This window comes from Barbus barbus (genome assembly GCF_936440315.1).
Source record: "Barbus barbus genome assembly, chromosome: 49".
In the NCBI taxonomy this organism is placed as follows: Eukaryota; Metazoa; Chordata; class Actinopteri; order Cypriniformes; family Cyprinidae; genus Barbus; species Barbus barbus.
The window spans coordinates 4683117-4703132 of NC_136727.1; the positions used below are offsets into that span (position 1 = coordinate 4683117).

Genomic DNA, 20016 nt, shown 5'->3' on the forward strand with positions numbered 1-20016 from the left:
AACAGAATGCCTGAAAGAATATAGAACGGAAAGCTTGCTTGTAGAGGTTACCAGACTTGCAGTCTTTTCCATATCTCCCAGGTTCCGTGGAAGCCCTCATTACAGAGACACTCCCCACTGCCAAACAACCCATCCTTGCATTGACCGTTGTTGGAGCACCAGTTATCCACACTCCCAGGACATTTGGAGCAATCGTGCCCAAAGTATCCTGGACAGCAGGAATGGTCCTAAGAGGAAAGTTATCACGAGGTTTGAATCTGAATCAGCTTTGAATCTGAATTTAGAAGTGTAAACCCACTACCTGTACATAACACTCTGGCCCTAAATACATAATTGCTGGAATTTCTAGCTGTGCAATCTTGATTTCACACATGTTCAGAGTGCAAGAATGGCTTGCATTTTCACTGTTACCACAAGTGGGCACTATAGCAGAGACTAGTTTATACTCTTCTTATATAGTTAGTTTTCCTTTTCAGATCAACAACTGTCAAGACTGTTCAAAAAATATCTTGAAGAGCAAGTATCAACATGCTTATAGCTACCTGAATAATAAACTGTTTAACAGCAAATGTGTACAATCTTTTATGAAGCTGTGGATAGAGCTAGGTCAGTTTGAAATGAAGAAGAAATATAGTTAATTTAATGAATACAACTTGATCCAAGTATGTGAAATTTTCATTGACCAAATTTTATTTTAACTCAACATCCTAAAAGGGATAGTTTGCCCAAAAATGAAAATTCTGTAATTTACTCATCCTCATTTCATTCTTAACCCACAAGACGGTTCATCTTTACAAGAAACCTAGCATTGAAGATATATAGCAGGGGTGTCCAAACCTGTTCCTGCAGAGTTCCGCTCCAACCCTACTTAAACACACCTGAACCAAATAATCAAGGTCTTCAGACACATAAGAAAGTTCCAGGAAAATGGGTTGGAAGTTGGTTGGAGCTAAATCTATGGCTGCATTTACACTTGGCATTAACATGCGACCTGTATCCGGATGTTGTCCACATTCACATTGAAAAGACAAGTGTAAACGCGCTTCTGATCGGAATGTTATCCAATCAGCATGTCCTGCTCCAGAGGTAGTCGAGGACGCATTGTGAACGAATCTCTGTGTAATGTAAACACAATCCAGCCATCGTGTTGACATCACACAAAACACCGCCCCCTCTATTGCGAATTGTCAGAAAAAAAAGACAGGGAACACCCATGTGGAGCGCTGGTGAGACTCCTACACTTATCTTTGATTTGTAAAATGTCCCGCGACTGAAAATGCTTTTCAAAAGACAACCCAACACTTCAGGTTGACTTTGCACCAGGCCATTCTCTGCAGACTTATTTAAATATTGCGTGGGAAAGACAGATCCGATCGGTTATCGAGATAGAGAAGTCAGCTGATGTTGCCAAGTGTAAACACGCCGTGTTCTGATTGACTGATGATCCGATCTGCTTGATTGGATCACAGTGATCACATGTTAATGCCAAGTGTAAACGCAGCCTTTAGGACAGTGGCCCTGGAAACAGGATTGGACACCCCTGATATAAAGTGTTCATATCTCTTCACAAAACATGGATTAAACTCCTTGATATGGTTTCTTTTTATGATGCCTTTAACATGAGGGTTAACATGCCTTTAACATGAGGGTTAACAGGTCACATCAGAACAGTTAAAGATGACCAGTTTAAGATGCTAATTAATCCGGTTTGTGTGACAGTTACCCTGCCGTTGCTATTGACCTTCCATTTAGTCTTTCCTAGAGTTTGTACTGTTTCACCAACCAGCTGCTGTAAGTCTTCAGAGGTGTATATCCCATCTAAAAATGAACTCTAGACAGAAATTGCACACGAAAAATGCATTTATTTTATTTTTTTAAACCTCAGAAATCAGTTTGCGATGTCGATCCAATCACTTACTGCAGAAGGTGAGGAAGCCTGTAATAATCGACCCAAAACGACTCCTCTGAATAGGTGAGGTTTTTGAAAGCAGCTTTAGATGGAACCAAAGCTGTGACTCTTCTGTCGTTGTCAATCACTTTGTGCATCTGCAGATGAACACAGAAATGTTGTATTATATTATTTGTTTACATGCTTGCATTATGTTACTACAAAATTATTGTAAATTAATTAATTGACAGTTTACTTGGGTAAAGATTAACTTACTAGAAGGAAGCAGTTGAAATTATAAAACTCAGAGTTTCCATCTAGTTCCTGAAAATAAAAACAATAATAAAAAGATGAACAACTACATTTCGATTTTGAATGCTGATTTTGATCAAAATCAGTTTTTATGAACAAATCTGTTGTGCATGAGTCCATATATGTTATATTCAAATGTTTTTGTGTTTGAAAATTGAAATATAAGGTATTTTATTTGTGTTTTGACATTTTGTTGTTCATTTAAAAAGAGATATGAATACATTTTTTTTTTCATTTCCTTTTTCAATGAACTCTCATTCTAACTGACTGAGCTGTATGCGTTTTTTCAGTTTTCGCTTATGGTTTGTGTATGTTGTGTTCATTTGAAATATAATGTATAAAAAAAAATGAAAAACAATTATGTATGTTTTAATTAGTTATGTTATTAGTACTAACTTTTAATCATTTAAATAAAATGTAAAAAAAATTAAATACATTTATTGCTATTATTTATTACTAAACCATTTTTATGCATTTTTAACAGCCTAAAAACAATGTTGTTGATAACTAATTTATAACTTTACAATTAAATAAATGCATAAATGCATCATCTTACCACAAGCATGTTTCCGTAACATGTGAGTCTGTCGCCTTCGTATTCGTTTCGGCACACGCATTCACGTATTCCTGGGCTCTTTAATTTACCTGTGGCCTGAACACATTATAATACTGTTACGCCACATTACACGCTAGCTCTTGCATGTATTAAGGAGTGTTAGCCTTAATTTCACCAGCATCCGTATTTTGACAGGTTGTTCAGAGATGTACAGATGTATTTAACAGATAAATCTGCAATCATGAAATACAGACCAGAGAATGGCAGCCTCCGTTATCTGACAAACAGGGGTTGACGACTTTGCAGACGACGCCGTCTCCCATGTAGTCTTTCTTGCAGCTACATTCATTCTGAACAGAGAAATAGGTTGAACAAAACTCAGTTCTGGGTTTGCAATAGTAATATTTATTTTATACTAAAAACCTGTTAACCTTCGCCCCCATTGTGGGCCTCATAGGTGAAAATAACCTACCTAAATTAAAATGGTAACAGTTCGTGACAAAGTATGCTACACACACAAATTAGGTATCTTTGGAAAGAAGACACTCTTGGCTTTACTATCCATCATCCAGAGTTGATAATGCTCAAAAAGATAAAAAGTTATACACACTGATGTGCCTTGAAAAATATTTTTCCACACTGAATGTTTTTTTATTTCATATACAAATACATGAAATAAGTCCTGGAGCAATCCAGAAAAGTAATGGGTTGAAAGCCATGTGTCTCATGAGTTTATATTTCAAATTTGAAGAAGATACCATGAAAAATGAGATTCCTGCAATATTTTTTCTGAAACTATTTATAGTCCCCCCACCCCCCTGTTTGAGGAAAAATAACCACCAAATGGATTGCAGAATTATACAAGCTATTTTAGTCATTATACATATTCCTGCATAGTTTTTCAATTATAAAATAATAGACAGATTTATTTGAGCACAAAAAAATACAAAAATAATTATTTGAGTAATAAAAATGGAAAAAAAAAATAGAAAAAAAAAATGTTTTGTATATAGTATGTATACTGAAGTATTCTTCGTTATTCGTTATTACAATGATAAATATCACTGCCAGACGTGAAGTGATATTGCCAGACATGGTCATAGAGTCAGTAAACACACGCTGATGTGCTTCCATTCAGATGATAATAAAACAGATGGGCCATATAATCAATAATAGCTGATCAATGAATCACAATGATAGCCGTCATAGAGTCGCTAATAAACACGCTGATGTCCGTCCATATATTATAATCATGCAGATACGGCCACATTCCCCACACAATACACACACACACACATATATAAAAAATGTAGAAGAAAAAAAAAACAGCTTTTTTATGTAAAAAGCAGATCGCTAAATTAAGCCCCGCTCAGATGACAGCGTCATAGCCTGCGTCAGAGCCGGCAGGAGGGAGCGCCAAATTCAAACAATCTATATTCCGCTTTTCTGAGACTTTTTTTTTTCCGTGGACGGTCTCATTCTGTTTGTAAAACTGTATGCTACAACGTGTTGTTGTTTTTTACCACCAAGACGTAATTTATTCCATAACGGACGCGAACAATAACTCTCTGAAGAAATGAAACGTAAACAAAGGAATATTCATCCTTATTACAACGTTATTGTTTCGCTGGACTAAAAGTGCTCGCTGGATGTTGTTCTGTGGACCCTTACCTCTCTAACTAAACTGGGATTTCAGCAGTGGACGCGTTTGTGGCTCGTTATTACAATGATAAAGGTACGTACTGCTTTTTTACTCTGCGTGTTTGGATGTGTACTGCTTACACAAATGTAGCAAATACATTCCTTATAAGCTTTCCATCGAAAAACAGCGATCTGTCGTCGATGCTTGAGGCTTAGACCTTCAGAATGATATATAGTTTGTCAAGATTAACTTTGTCCCGTTTCATTTATTCTATTATAAAACAATGACGCATGCAAACAAAGAGCGTTCAGTGCGACGTCGCTCTGGTGAACGTTAACAGACTGTATCCTCACAGCTTGTTCAGTATTACCTGTCCTGGTCCAGCAACTGTGCAATGTGCATTTTCATGACATCCACCACGGCTCTCACTCAAGCAGTTATTGATTCCCACACACAAATCGCCATGTCCATCCTTCCATACAAACACAGTTTACCTTTCCTGCATCGTACATATATTCGGCCTATAAAACAAAAAAGTTAAGCTCAAAATTATTACTTTTATAATTATAATTATTTAATTTGATCAGAATGACATCACTTCAGATTTCAGATTAGGCAAACTGCTGGAAAAGGGAAATAAACACATAATCTCACATAAACGTCGCAACCTCCTCTCTGAGGCTGGGGGCAAGGATTGGTTTTAGTGCAGGTGTAACCATCTCCTTCGTATCCAGGCAGACAAACACACCTATAGCACAATGGACGACAGATCAATAACATGCCAAAGATTGATGGCGATTAACAAATCAGCACATAAACTGGCATTACTGATATGCTTGCTTCAGTAGGCACTGCAGTAAAAGTACTGGGTTGAAAAAAAACAAAACAAAATAAAAATAAATGTGCATTGCAGAGTAAAAGTATCGGTTTGTAAAAACAAAAACAAAAGGTAAATATTTGCCAAACATTTTGTCTAAACTAAACTGAAATAAAATAAAATAGTAAAAACAAATATTTGCCAAAATGATGTCCAAAATAAAATAAAAAAATTCTAAAATAGAATAAAATAAAATGGAAATAATGTGCACTACAGAGTAAAAGTAGTGGGTTGTAAAAAAATATAATTCTAAATAAAATAAATTAATAAAGAAAAAAATTAAATATTTGCCAGGCCTGTTATCACACACACCATGGACACAGCGGCAATCTACAGGAGCAAACAGAGCACGAGCAGAAGAGAAGGTCACGGACGCTGGTACTGTACCAGCAGATTTACGCTTTAGACAGAGACAGAAGAGGCGGTATTATGAAAGTATATAATGTATATAACTTCACCTTCATCACAGTTCTCTCCATGTTTTTTGGGGTTTGAGCAGAGGTGGCAGCCTACACCTGTAAACGCTGGTTCACATTTACAGGAGCCATTCCCATTGATGCCATCAAAACACTACGAACAGACACACGACAAATAAACACCAGAACTTCCAGTCACGACCGTAGTGAGTTCATATTTGCATACTTACAGTCCCTTTATCATAACACGGGTGCTGGAAACCCCCAATGCACGGTTTACAGTCTGGCCCATAGAAACCACTGCAACACTGTGGCATCTGAAAACAGGATGTCACACGTCTCACAAACCTCTGTATTCATACAGATTATTGGTTATAAACTGAGTGCATTAGTGCCCGCCCACGTTTTCAGTGGTATCGGTTCCGAAACCATTTTTGCTATTTATTTTCCCCAATAGAATTTTAAAAACGTCATAAGTCTTCATTAAAAAGTTACAAACCCTGAACCAAGCCAACTAGCTCCGAGAAGAATCACAACATTACAAACTTTGATTTGAAGCAAAGAGAAAACAAACTGGACTAAAAGACAAAAGGTACAAGACTGTGTATTTAATGGAACTACTGAACCACTGAATGATATAATCAAATTAAACAATATCGAAAATATAAAACTATTCATTTAAAGTTGTTGATTATATCAGTAGAAACAATATAGTTTAATTTTATTGCAAAATATGCGTTTATTTACAAGCTCATGTGGTATGTTTTGTACAGAATCATGGGTAATGTAGTTTTTCATCATGAATTCTGCTGCTAAATGGGATTACTTTAAAAAATAAGTTGAAATAATGTAGGTTGATGGCTTCATCTGAAGTATATACTATTGAGGATCAACCTTGTAGATATATATAGTAGATCTGTCTTGAAAGGTTCATAAGTTATTGATAAAAAACTATTTACCTATGTAGAAAATGCTGTTTTTACAATTTTACAACAATTGCAGACATTTATGGAAGGTTGTGTTTGTATGTGGAATCTCAAACCTTGTTTTCATACCCTCTCAGTAATGTTGCAGTATTTGGCACAGCCTTCCTCGAATAAAGAATACGACCATCGGCGATCAGGAATTGGTTCGCAGCCTCTTAAATGATGTCCCTAGGTGACATCATTTAAGAGCTCTGCTGGAAACAGTGCTGATGTTTAGATTTTCTTAATTGGTTGTTGTAATTTTGAAAATACATTCATTTAAAATGTCTTTTAATAAGTATATATTGATTATAAATGTGTTAATTGCTGATATAGTTCATAAATGATTGAAAACATCAAATACCAGATCAAAACTTCCAGGCGGACATTGTGTCTCATGGATATGGCTGCATCGGACACGGGTACCCTATGAAACGAAGCAACATTTTTCACAGAATTCATAGAAAATCTTGTTTTATTATCCATGAAATTATGTTGAATAGTGAAGTGAAGTGAAGTGACATTCAGCCAAGTATGGTGACCCATACTCGGAATTCGTGCTCTGCATTTAACCCATCCAACGTGCACACACACAGCAGTGAACACACACACACACACCGTGAACACACACCTGGAGCAGTGGGCAGCCATTTTGCAGCGCCCGGGGAGCAGTTGGGGGTTCGGTGCCTTGCTCAAGGGCACCTCAGTCGTGGTATTGAGGGTGCAGAGAGTGTCGTGGCACGCCGAGGTTGTCTCGTCTGGATCTCAGTTGGTGCAATTAGAAAGGCTCAAAACAGCAGAGTTTCAAATGTGGAAGAAAAGACTTTATTATAACAAAACAATAAAGCCGAGAACGCAGCCGCCACATCAACTGCCTCTGAGCTCTCAGTGTTGGTACATCTTCATATATACACTTTTTATTGCCCAAATTTGGTAGTTCCTGTTTTTCTTATTGGTTATGTCTGTCTGATTTACCACAATTAATTACTAGCCCACCTGGTCCAATTTTAATGGTGGCATTTGGCCAGATCCGCCATTTTTAAAAAGTAAAAAGTTCTTTATTCCATCACTCCCATTGGTTGGCAGTGATCCCAGAAGACATACATCACAGTTGTATCACTCCCATTGGTTGGCAGTGATCCCAGAAGACATACATCATAGTTGTTTACATGTATCTGTCATATTCTGGAAATCACCCAAAGTTCCTCGGGTTATTCTAAGTTCACACACCTGCATCCGACCAGTGCATGGCCCTTAAAGACTTATAATCAGTATGGCCAGTGGATGGCACTCCAAGACCCATAATCAGTATTTAGACATCCAGTATAATAGTAATTAATATTAGGATATCACACTTTGCATAGTTTACATGGATTATGTTCTTAAACATGTCTAACATTTTGAATAAGATAATGCTATAGTGAGTAAACAAAATTATACAATAAGAGCGCTGGACATTCACTCCCCCCACCTACAATCCCTGCCGGCCGGAGACTCGAACCCGCAACCTTCGGATTACAAGTCCAACTCTCTAACCATTAGGCCACGACTTCCCCATAGAATTATGGTGGAAGAATTTAATTATGGAATAGAATTATGGTGTTGAATATTTGTTTTGCTAGCAACAACTATGTGTAGTCACGCATCAAAAGGCACCTACAAAAGAGATCCTGCTCCCATTAATGTCACATCGATGGGGCATTATGGGAACTATAGAGGAAGGTACAAGAACTCCATCAATTATGTGAATGATTCCATTAGATGCGACAATGTCTTTCGTTTCGAGAGGTATTCCCTTATCGCCCAGGAAGACTCTTCCCTGTGGATTGATTTAGAGAGTGTAAATCCAACAGTTCCGTCATTTTTCGATTTCCCATTATTACAATGTCATTAAGTCACCAAATTTTTCATTTAAAAACAGAATGAGGAACAGAAGTGAACAGAAACATTCACTTACATCCTCAGAGGCATTGATCCTTAAGATCTCATTGGCCATTGTTGTAATCTCAGACATGCTAGCAAGCTGGTCCACAGTGACCTAAGGCAAAGATATTTGACATGATGTATGTTATCCATTTCACAACTATGAAACTGGGCCAAAGATTTCACCAAATGTGCTGGTTTAAGACTAGTTTAAAAACATAAATATACATATTATTTTAAAACTCACTGACTCAAAGATTATACTAAATATTGCACTTACATCCTAGATTAAAGATTTTTAAGATTTTTAATTAATGTCTGTTAACTTTGAGGCTATCTGTGTATGTGTGTATTGCTAAACACTTGACAAATACAGCTACCTTTTGGAAAATGGACCAAAAGTATTGCTCTTATGATAATGTATGCTGAGCAGCAAATTAGCAGCAAATGCTAATTTCGCAAGAGCTTCACAGAATAAGGTTTACCATCTTGATATGACTTAAACATTCGCCCCAACAACCCAAATCAAATGCTCTCTAGAATAGGAATGTCCCAACTTTTAATATAACCTGAAAATGACTAGCATTAGCATGTATCGTAGCTTTGGAGGTGTGACAAAAAGCAAATATGTGCTTCCCCAACTTCCAATTTTGCATTCGTCAAACCATTTCATGGAAAGCAACATTCATAAATGCCTCATTTTAAAGTCAAATGAACTGTGGGAAATGATTTTGTATGTCAAAGGAGACTTACAGCGGCCAGGGAGAGCATATGGTGTCTCAGAAGCATCTGAAGCTTAGGTTTGGCCTTTAAAACAAAGAGATGAAAGATCAGTGTGTGTTATATGAACAAATATATGAATATCCTAAAGATCTGATTAAAACACTGAGTAAATATTTGTTCTGAATAATTTGTTTATACAAATCCAACTTCATTTGAGGCAGAAAGCATATAGTGGCAGCTTACTTCATTCAGCATGTACATAAGACTTCCATCTCTGGATTTGTCTATGGCTGTGTTGGTTGGAACAAACACTGTAAGCGGACCTGAACCTCTGACAATTCTGCAGCAGAAAGAGAGAAAATGTTCTCAATGCTTGGGTTCAGTGGAGAAATGCAGAAAAAGAGCACGAGAGGAGATCACTCACATCAACCAGAGACAGGAATCGATTGAACCTGTCATCCTTTCTGAAAATCTCCCCGATGGTCTTTGAGGAGAACTTGAGATATTAGAACATCTACATGTTGAGGTTGGTGCGGTGTCATTCATCAGATATTATTAGATCAGCTGCTCGTGAAACAGGCTGAACAGATTTACCTCCATGTTGTTGTTTGAAGACTCGATATGAGCAAGAGTAAAGGGCTTATCAATAATATGAATTATTCCGTTGGATGCTGGGATATCGCTCTCAAGTACAGTAAACAACACGTCTGGATCCCTCATCAGGATAAAGTGCTGCAGACACATGCACAAATCAATGGATGGATACATGAATAGATCAGACAGAAAAATAGACTGATGAGAGAATGATGGATAGAACAATAGACAGACATAGATAGTATGATAGACAAAACAATAGAAAGAACAATAGAACCACAGACAGAACGACAGCATTTTAGATAACACAATAGAAAGAACGATACATTGTAAAATAGAACAATGTATAGTATGATAGAGAGACAAACTGATAGAATGATAGACAGAATGATAAATAGTATAATACGACAGATACGATGGAAGACATTACTGTAGACAGAACGCTATAAAGAATGATAGACAAAACAATAGATTGACAGACGGAACAATAGAAGGATAAAACGATATAAAGAATGAAAAAAATAATTATAAACAGTACGATGGAAAGAGCGATCGATAGAATGTTAAAATGATAGATAGAACGAAAGATAGTATGATACATACATAATTATAAATAGATAGAATGATATAAAGAACAGAAAGAATGGTAGACAATATAATAGAACGACAGATAGAATGTTATAATGATAGAATGATAGATACTGTGATAGAACGATATAAAGAATAATGGAATTATAGACAGTGTGACAGAAAGAAAAAAAGAACGATTGATGTAGAATGACAGACAGAATGTTAGTACAATAGAAAGAATGATAGTATGATAGCGATTGACAGAATGATAGAACGATCGATACAATGATAGAATGATAGATAGAACAATGTAAAGGACGATAGATGGAGTGTTAAACCAGTAGACACTCACAGAACGATAAATAGAATGATAGAATGATAAGTGGAATGATAGATAGCACAACAAAGAGAATGACAGACATTATGACAGAACGATAGACAGCAGGATAGAATGAATGATGTAGAATGGTAGCTAGTATGATAGATAGAATGATAAACAATGACATAATTATAGAATGACATAAAGAAGGATGGATGGATGGATGGATGGATAGATGGATGAATAGATAGGTGAATGGATGGATGGACACCTTTTTTGTTTTGAATCTGATCTTTTCTCCTCCGTACATCCACATGTCTTTCCCCTCCAGATCACTGTAGAGTTTCTGTCTGATTTAGAGTTCTGGTGATTTTTGCACACTGCCTTCAGGACGCTGCTCGAGGATTTTCCTGCAAGCGTCTGAAGAGCACAGCATACGTAAACATCTGCTCTCGACAAACATGAAGTTGTCACACAAAAAGCAAGAAACATTATGAGGACGTGAAACACAAACTGCCAGGCCACTGTTTGGGTGTTTTCAGTCTGCTTCAACCCACTTGGAAAGGATTCTGTCCCACAGGAATGAACGCAGTGAACGGGCCATGCTGGCTGAGTGTGAACTCACACGCTTGCTCTGAAAAACACCACACACTGTCAGTGCAGGCTGCTTTCAAACTGATAAAACAAATTCAATTGTTCACTCAATGCTGGATGAGAAAAAAGCGCAAGAAAGCAGGTCTGGTGATCTCTGCGGACCCACCAAAGAACCAAACGCTTCCAGTGAGGTTTCCTGCCTGACTGCCCTCTCTGTCCAGCTCCAGAACTCTTTCCATGAGGTTACCATAGCAACGTCTGCCATCGCTGATCTGCTGAGCGTTGCAGTGGCAGCTGAATGAATGAAACGTCTCGGTTTATACCCCTGGCCTTCTGTGAGCATCTGAGCAAAACATCTCAGCTATACATGACGCAACAGAATCTCTTAATCCTGATCTCTTTACAAGGTCATCCCTTATGAAAATTAACCATGGTTTTATTACAAATAAAAAGAATTAAAAAACATGGTTACTTTAGTAAAACCAAATTAACTCTGGTTTTGCTACACTAACCATAGTTTAACCATGGTATTTGTGGTAAAACTGTCGTTGTACAAATGGTAATCAATATGCCCAAAAAAATCATGGTTACAACACTTTTAATTTAATAAAACCATGGTTAATTAAGGGATTCAGTTGTTTTTCTACCAATTATATCATAATTAACGCAATTCAGTATATTACTACACTGATGTGTGTTAAAGATGCCATACATGAGTGTTTCTCCAAAGGGAGAGAACATTGAGCAGTTAATGCAATGTCTACATAACATTTTCATAATGTTCAGGGAAGTGCTGTTCAGTTTTTCATGTTTAAGAAACTTCCCTTAAGAAGAAGTTTGATTAAAAACATGCATTTTTAATATTTAGTACTTAAAAGGCAATAAATGTCTGATCATATCAATTGAGATAAATGTTTACTCTTATAAACAAATATAGGTGTGCATCTTTAATTGTCTATCATTTTTAAAAGACATTTTTGCATTGCAACATTATTTAAAATCACAATTAAAAAAAATTTTCTTTTATATCTTGTTCCTTTTATATTAGCATAATGCATCCATATGTGTCAATAATTTAAAAGTGGTACAACTAACAATCACATGCTGTTTAAATACTTTAAATATTTAAAAACAAATAATGCATTTCAAATTACAGTAATGAAATTTAAATTTATCTGCATTATGGTGATTACAATTTAGTGGGAAATGTGCTTAATTCTAATAAAAAAAAATTAAATGCATACAAAATTAATAAACAAATTATTCTTAATTTATACTGATTTATATTTAAACCAATTCCAAACATTGCAATGTTCTAAAAAATAAGCTTCATTTTCATTAAACTAAATATAATTTCTTAAATTGAATAAGTCTATTTTAGGACCCTTTTTAGATTGTATATATATTTCCTCTAAATTATTTGCTTTTAATATTACTGTAATGCATCCAGATGTTTAAATAAGTATCTTTAGGACTGTAGTTACTTTAATACAATTAATCTGTATTAATAAAATTCAGCATTAATATACTACATAAAACATTTCAAATGTCCTTTGATGGATGGAGCAAACGACAACAGAGAAGATCCAGAAAATATTTGATGCTAAAGAGCATTTCATGGTACTTTTCATGCTGTTAAAAATTAATAATAAAACCTATTTAATTATTTAATGATAATGCAGGAGGAAAAGTGTGGGGATTTTTTTTTTTTTAAATATCATTAAATATTTGAAAATTGAAATGGTCCAAAAACATGATTCATTTTCAATATTCTTATTGTTGGGGGTGAAATGTGACCTAGATGGACTTGGACAGGTTTTGTAAGATTCTCTCAGTCATTACAGTGGTGGTGTTGAAGGAAGTGAAAGTTGCTTTTGTCATGTTATCATGAGAGAAGCACCGGGACAGACCTGGGTGTGCCATCTGAGTTGGTCTCGCAGCGGGCGCTGACGTGGCATGAACCCGGTGTGCAGGCCGTTTTTTGCGTACAGCCCTTCGACGGATCAGACGACTCCATTCCAGGCAAACAAACACATTTTGACTGGAGAGAAACACACACAAAACTCATATAACAATTATGCATTGAATGCATCATTAGTTTCAGATTCTATCGCACAGTACACTGCTCACCTTCCCTGGGCTTGTGAATTCACAGACGGTGGACTCTGCAGGACAGCCCCCATTATTAGTGTCACAGGGGTTGATGGGAAGGCAGTGTTTGCCGTCTCCCTTGAATCCCTCTTCACACTCACACTGAAACTTCCCACCGCTAAATGAACACTTCTCGTTAACATCGCAAATTCCTTGCAAACACACGCCTGGAACAGGATAGAAACAGATTATGGATAGGAACTAGCCTCTAAAATGGTTGAGAAATTTGAAGTCAAGTCACCACAGGAAAAAGCTTTGTTTTCAATTTTGAGATTTGGGTTTACTTGGCTTTTCATAACATGTTGTTTCAGGCTAGTGGAAAGAAAGCATCCGCAAAAATACTTTTGAGTGTTTATTTTATTGCAGTTTATCTATTTGTGTCTGTTACAGTACATTAAAAGCAGTTTAATGTAAAAAAGTTTTTCCTCCACTTCAGTAGCACTTACATCCACCAAAACTTACAGTTTTATTCCTATCTGTATTCTGAAGGATTTTACTGTGGGGTTTGTTCATATATCATTCGCTTGGTTTTATACAACATTTTATTCCTAAAAACATGGTTAAAATGTATATTTTCTGGCTGTCGACAGTATTTTCTGATTTATGAAGTGATAAAAAGAGATATCCAAAATCCCATCAGTAAAAAGCTTTAACTCTAATATGTCAATAAAATTAAACATCTATTTTGAACTTGGCATTTTCCATTGTTTTAGAAAATGTAAGCAAATATTTCATTAAACATAAAATTTCTGAAAACTTGCAAGATAAAAATGCTTGAAACTCTCAGCTGGGGAAATATGGTGCTATCTGTTAGTTAATTTTTCACCATATTCACCTGGGACGTCCTGCCTTAAAATTAGCGGAATATTAACCTATATTTTCAAAACGTGACACAAAACAAACATACATTTCATGTCGCTAAACATTAGAAATACCTATACACGCATTTCCAATCTTCTTGTATCCAGGTACACATTCACACACAGCATTTGTGTTGTCTCCCTTACAGTACGAATAGGCCGGGCAGTTTGAGCAGGATGAAGAAACTGCACAGGAAACAATAAGTGTGATTTAACAAAATCAACATGATGATATTTACTAGGAATAAGTGGATATTTATTGCACCACGGGTAGATAAGCTTACAGAAATAGGCCCTAATTTACCCTTATCACACTTTGGTCCTGAAAATGGCGGCTGACAGTAACATTCCCCATCTCCGTCTGGTCCTGAGTTACACTTTCCATGAACACAGCTGCACTCTACAGCAGTTTTACAAATAGACAATTTTATCTCCAAACATGGTGATTATTAGCTTGTGATATCAGAAATCACTACAAATAACAGACCTGAACGGCAGTGGTCTCCATAGGCGTCCTCATTCAAACAATTATGGCATGCAAAACCTGTATATCCCTCCTGAAAAATTGTTTATTATTATTATTATTATAGTAGTAGTAGTAGTAAAGATAGTATTAGATACAAATTTCATTGAATAAAGCTTATTTAAATAAAGAATTAACATATATTTAATACAAAATTATATAATTAACATAAAAATTAAAGTAAAAGAACATATTATATATTTATTTATTTGTTTATTACTATTTTTAATTGTGATATTACTTGCCCCAACAATGCTCAAATACATAATAGATTGTGAAATTAAATTGTGAAATCAAAAACCACAGAATTTTGCAGAAGTAAAAAATTATTTTATATCACTTTAATAACAATTTAATAAATATGCATCTATTTCAACAAAAATGTTTGAATTAACATATTTAATAAAATATTTTTTAAAAGTAAGTTTTTATTTTACATTATTAGTATTATCTATTTATATTATCTGTTTATTTAGAATTAATGAATAAGTTTACTTTCAGTAAAATAAGTCATACACACTTACATTACAAACACAGGTGCCATTTCCAGAGTCACATGTACCATAACCATTACACATCTTTCCGGACCAGCTAGGGCAAGCTGGAAAAACATACAGGACTGATTAGAAAATTCATCATTTAGTAGTTACTTTCTTACGTAAAGCAAATAACATTTGAAGCAGCAATCTTTGGGTTTCCTGTTCATACATTTAACCATAGCCATACTTAACTGGTACAGTTCAGAAGAAACTGCATATACTGAAAACTGTGAGGACAATTACAGCATATAGATTTTAATGTGTTTTAAATTTCTTATTAATTTGTCATAATAAATTATATCCTCCTGAAACCCGGGAAAAAACATTTTGTGAATTTAGTATTTTTCCATGTCATTACATTGTTTAGAGCATAACAAATTACAAATAAATTTTTTGAAAATGCTATTTCATGCTATGTCCTCTGTAGAAGACACCAGGACTGAAAAAAAAAAATAATAAATAAAAAAACATGAATGAACATGCATAGGCAAAAACAATCTTTTTTTTCCATCACCAATAATTTTTTAGGTTTCAGGATCTTTTTTTTTTTTCAAACTTTGTATAAGGATGATTCTCAACTATGTTATTGTGTGTAAAATGGCTATGAGAGGGTTTTCTTGCTAGTAATAATTGGCAAGTTTTTCACAATAATATCTATTTCTTATGAATATTGAAATATAAGTTCTTTCCCTATTCTTTTATTGTGTCTTCCAAAATGCATAATAAACATGCTTACACAGGATTTTTAAAATCTTAACCAATTATGAAATCTGGTTGCAGCACACACATAAGCAGAATCTTTGCAGATTTTCTTCCCTCAAATCTTAAACATGCACACACTACAAGTTTTGAAAATCGAGGCGCAGCGTACACTATAAAACAGTATTAAGATTATCATGCCAGAAGGAGCGCCTCACGTGATCTCACGCAGCAGATCGTCATTGATATTTCAGTGATGTTTACATATTAGAGTGTTACATTTGATATATTTGGCTCCCTCTGGCATGATAATCTTAATAATTAAGTAGTGTGCCATGCGCCTCAATTTTCAAATCTTGTAGTGTGTGCATGTTTAAAGGGGTCATCGGATGCCCATTTTGCACAAGTTGATATGATTGTTTAGGGTCTTTAGGGTCAAAATCAGCTCTGTTTTCAGCAAGCCGTTTTCTTCTTCTTCGTTGGAATTTTAGGCAGTTGGAATCCATAGTGTTGCATTACTGCCAGTAAGCCGTTTTTTAGTCAATGTTGCTGTAAATGCTAATAACTCTGCTGACCACGCCCCTCTCTTCCGTGGGGTGACGAGCAAGTACTGTTTACTTCAGCTGCGAAACTGGCTAACAAGCACATTATTAGGAAAGGCGATTTGCAAAGATTCATAAAAAACCTTCATACTCACTTCTTCTGTAGATGAAGCTGGATCACGAATGATTCGTGCGAACATAGATGCATTTAGGTAGATTGGGGATTGACGCATTCCCTTCAAAATGAAAGTAACATTAATCCTCTGCGTCTTCAGAGGCTCAGAAGTCAGGAGTAAATGACGACTGCTATATTGATTATTACATCTAACAACAAAACACTTCAATCGCTTAAACTGGGTCTAAGGTAAAATGGCCTATTGGTCAATTATCGTGGGAGGGGCCTGTACAGGAATCTCAGAACAGCCTGATTTGAGAAAGGGGATTTTAAAATAGGGATTTAAAAAAAAAAAAACACTGGGTGGATTTGTATAATAATAGGTTGGAAGTGTATACACACTTCCAACACACATTTATGTTTAAACAACTTGAAAAGTGAATTTTGCATCCGATGAACCATTTAAGATTTGAGGGAAAATAATGTGCAAAGATTCTCCTTGTGTGTGCTGCAACCAGATTTCATAATCGGTTAGGATTTTAAAAAATCCTGTAGTGTGAGCTTGGCTTAAGGGTCAGTTTTACTAAACAGGGCAAATTGGCATGAGAGCGTAACTCCATAACAGCGCTGATGGGAGGGGAAATTTATTAACAAAATTTACTGATTTACTAACAACGCGCACAGACGCAACATCTCATTTACATATCAACCAACACAATACTGTATATCAAGCGCAGAGCAAATTTGCGTAGTCGCGAATTAACAATAAAGAAATAAGCCACAGTACGTTGAAAAGAACCGGAAGCCAAAAAATGAAGGGTTGCAGCACTTTTGATAGACCTGGTATTGCGTGACTCCTAGTTGAGGGTTCCAAGTCGTCTTTTATTTCCTGAAGCAAATTAAAAATAACATGGCTTGGCAAATGATATATTCGGATAATTGTGGCACTCAAAATAAATTAATACGTGTGGAAAAAATCCTCTCCCTTCTACCACGCGCTCTCTGTTCTCCGCAGTGTCTCCTCATAGCAACAAATTACATCCATTTCAAGATCAAAATAGTTTAAGACATGCTTTTTTTGTGCGTTAAATAATGGCGCAAATGCCAGTAATCTAACGAGCGCAAAAGTTAGTAAATCTCGTTGCGTGATTCTTTTGAATACTCTCGGCCATAAATTTTGAGTCTGAAAGGGAAACTACTAGAAATGCATATTCAATAAGGTCAGGCGCAAAGATGACTGTGTCCACGCCTTTTCAGCGCTAATTCGTCACTGCGCGTCTTTAGTAAAACCTGACAGTACTATTTTAATGCCAAAAGAAGGTTTGCGCTGGTGCAAGCTGTTAGTAAAACTGGCTAAATTAATGTCAGTTATTTTTAAAGACCAAGGAGAGGGAGTGGTCATGGTAAAACTTCCAAACATTTGGTATCTATGAAAAGCCCTGAATGCTCTTTACAAGACATCCAGACTTAAAACTGTGGCATGTGTATATTCTCAGAGAAATTCACTAAAATATACTGTCCACTAAAGAGGACAAAAGTTTAATCCTGGCACCGGGAGGATATAAAGCAATGACATATTAAAATGAGTCCTGTCAAACGATTAATCGCGATTAATCGCATCCAAAATAAAAGTTTGTTTACATAATAAATGCTTGTGTACTGTGTTTATTTATTATGTATATATAAATACAGTATATATTTTGAAAATACTTACATGTATATACAGTGATATATTTACATTATTATATTTTATACTATGCATAAATATATTTAATATATAAACATAAAATTTTTCTTAAATATATACATGCATTTGTTTGTATTTATATATAGGCCTACATAATAAATATACACAGAACACACTCATATGTACACTAAAACTTTATTTTGGATGCGATTAATCGTTGACAGCACTAATTAAGTTCTCAAGTGGAGAAACACTTTTTTTAGGCCATAGTAACTCACGCAAGCACAGGGGCCCCCAGAAGCCAGGACAGCAGTGCTGGACTGTTGTAACGCCCTGACAGCTATGAGAGCACCCTGACAGCTCTACTTGGCGACTGCCGATCTCCACAATGTATCTGAAACAGCACAGAACGCATTAGAACACAAACTTTCTGAGCGAACAGAAAGGAAAAGCCTGGATAATCACACACCTGCAGATTTCGGGGTTCTGGGTGATTTCCTGAACCCTCGCGGGCAAACAACGGCGGCGGAAGTGGCACAGGATGTGCAGGCAGTCCTGTGAAGGACTGTAACGGGCGCACCGCAGCGATTAGAAACGGCCTGGAACAACAACAAAAGCAAAAGGCGGCTAGAGAACAAGCATTTCGTATCGCAAAATATTGTTCAAAATTCACGTAAACCATTTAGAAAAATCATTAATGTATTAAAAACTATTCTTTAAACACGAATATAGGCTACTCTGTGGTAAAGTAGCCTACCATTTTTAGTGAGGAGATCAAATGTTTATGCCATAGTATTTATAGTACTTCATGGCATTAAAATACCATGGTATTGTCATACACGTCCAAAAATGTGATAATATCATATTCCCATAAATATAAGGCTACCATGTATTTTGGCCAAGTAGTAGGCTACTATCATTAATTACCATTGGTTGTATCTAAAAACCTTAGTATAAATCATCTGATTTCAGCAATGTACCATGGTGACACCTCTTTTTGTAAGGCATTTGAATAGCATTTCAAAGAAAACCACTGTATAACCTCGTACATGTCATGTCCAAAAAGTATTATATATTAAAAAATTATACCACACTTACAAAAACATTCTAGGCCAGTAGGCTACCATGGTTCAGCAATCAGTTACAAAAAATACCAAAGATTATGCATGGGACTAAGACTATTTCGATTTGTTTTGGGCATGTACTATAGTGTAACATTGTATTCTCGGAAGTACCTTGGAGTACCATGTAAACACCATTATAATTTGTACTACCAAAGTCCAAATACAAAACTATCATAGTACTTTTTAAAGTGCATATATATATGGTATAGTATTTACATGGCCCTTAATAAATACAACCGTGCATGTACAAAAATCTTTTAATAAATCATTTAAAGACATGGTGCGGTGGTCAACCCTTCCTTTATCTTTGGCTGGGAAGATTAACTCCATTAAAATGACAATATTACCAAGATTCTTGTTCCTTCTTCTTCTGGGACACTATTTCATAATTGTTCAT

At 35.7% G+C, this 20016-nt stretch overlaps 1 pseudogene across 1 annotated transcript in view; it reads right to left on the bottom strand.

Moving 5' to 3' along the window:
• Positions 1-20016, bottom strand: part of LOC306867204 (stabilin-1-like) — a 41535-nt pseudogene extending 21519 nt beyond the window's left edge. Inside the window, exons 1-30 of the transcript XR_013786120.1 lie at positions 19967-20016; positions 18965-19060; positions 18774-18889; positions 15438-15514; positions 14878-14947; positions 14695-14790; positions 14466-14576; positions 13510-13697; positions 13290-13420; positions 11546-11673; positions 11343-11419; positions 11057-11205; positions 9897-10034; positions 9710-9798; positions 9546-9642; positions 9333-9386; positions 8614-8694; positions 8313-8475; positions 6734-6831; positions 5922-6008; positions 5734-5845; positions 5584-5605; positions 5053-5146; positions 4769-4919; positions 3011-3106; positions 2757-2852; positions 2165-2212; positions 1919-2046; positions 1724-1831; positions 52-227 (exon numbers count right to left, since the gene is read on the bottom strand). The product of XR_013786120.1 is annotated as a stabilin-1-like (transcript). The remainder of the gene's footprint in view (positions 1-51; positions 228-1723; positions 1832-1918; positions 2047-2164; positions 2213-2756; positions 2853-3010; positions 3107-4768; positions 4920-5052; positions 5147-5583; positions 5606-5733; positions 5846-5921; positions 6009-6733; positions 6832-8312; positions 8476-8613; positions 8695-9332; positions 9387-9545; positions 9643-9709; positions 9799-9896; positions 10035-11056; positions 11206-11342; positions 11420-11545; positions 11674-13289; positions 13421-13509; positions 13698-14465; positions 14577-14694; positions 14791-14877; positions 14948-15437; positions 15515-18773; positions 18890-18964; positions 19061-19966) is intronic.